At 42.5% G+C, this 1,268-nt stretch overlaps 1 long non-coding RNA gene across 1 annotated transcript in view; it reads right to left on the reverse strand.

Annotated features, from left to right (window-relative positions):
• The window catches only part of LOC147029381 (uncharacterized), a 103,487-nt gene extending 102,431 nt beyond the window's left edge, over positions 1-1,056 (reverse strand). Inside the window, exon 1 of the long non-coding RNA XR_015055708.1 lies at positions 984-1,056. This is a non-coding gene — a long non-coding RNA (uncharacterized LOC147029381). The remainder of the gene's footprint in view (positions 1-983) is intronic.
• Between the last annotated feature and the right edge of the window lie 212 nt (positions 1,057-1,268).

Here is a 1,268-nt window from a genome sequence, read left to right on the forward strand (position 1 = left end):
ACATTGTTTCCTCTGGCATGCACCACCACCAATGTTCCCAGGCCACAACCCGACAAAACGTTATCAAAGATTCCATCAATGTCCCACAACCCACCCATCTAAAAAAAAATACAAAACTATTTTTTTGTATCCATGCAACCCATACTTGCCCCCTCATGCCACCCACACTTCCCCCCCATGCCACCCCAATGCCACCCACACTCCCCCCCCCCCCCCATGCCACCCATATCCTCGTCAACGCGTGCGCCTGCCATAGACATACCCAACAAACACGACAGTCTCTCTTCAACCGATCCTCCACCACAGAGATGACAACCATTTTCAAAGTTACCCACCTAACCTATAAAACAAACCACCTCCAATCATTTACAGCATTGGAGACCTCCCACAGTCACCACCAACCGAGACGTCACCCACATACAACACCGACCAATAAACGGTTTATAACCTTTTATCCATCTTATGTGATTAACAAAATAAATTCTGCTTTACTCCAACATATAAAATACCCGTTTTTATCCAAAATACATCATTAAGATTCCCACCCAATTAAGCAAAACAAATACATGTTGTTGAGACAGTTTCAATGAAGAAATCTGGAATGTGCTTGAAATGCAAAATCTGAGAAATCATGAAAGTTGGTGATAAATTCTACACTACCGATGTTATCTCCTGCTCAACTACTCCTTTAACTCTTTGGAAACCTATCTATGTGCTCGGCTTTAGCTGTGGATTTTGCATCATTGACTGAAGCGGCTCGTCCATGAACCCAGCTCAACCCACCCTCATGGGAAACGTTTCCACTGAATCCTTTTAGTTATAGCCACATGTTTAAAACCTTTTCTTAAGCTATCACCTCATTCCTCCAAAGCCACTTATCTATTTCGATTATACAGGAAAACATGAAAAGGAAATTGAGTGTGGAAAAGGTAATTTATTCTCAACCAGTCTATATCGCAGCGTAATCCAATCCAATCGCTCACCTGCTTACTGGAGCAACGCAAAGTAGCTATAGCCTTCATTTCCTTCTTTCACTGCTTTTCTGGTTCAATACCTGCAAACAGTAGGTCGAACAAGCATGAACATAGGTATACCTTCTGTGAAAAGCATGTACATCAAGGATGGATGAAAGGAACAGCCATGTTCGAATTAAAGTCAATCATTGTCCCGGGCTCGTTATTGATACCTGGGCTGAACTGAACACCAGCCACTATATTGACAGATGCTTTAACACTCTTAAGTTGTGCTTTCAGGTTCTGCCATGATTT

This window comes from Eptatretus burgeri, chromosome 3 (assembly GCF_056783735.1).
Source record: "Eptatretus burgeri isolate ZD-2024b chromosome 3, Ebu_testis_v1, whole genome shotgun sequence".
Taxonomy (NCBI): Eukaryota; Metazoa; Chordata; class Myxini; order Myxiniformes; family Myxinidae; genus Eptatretus; species Eptatretus burgeri.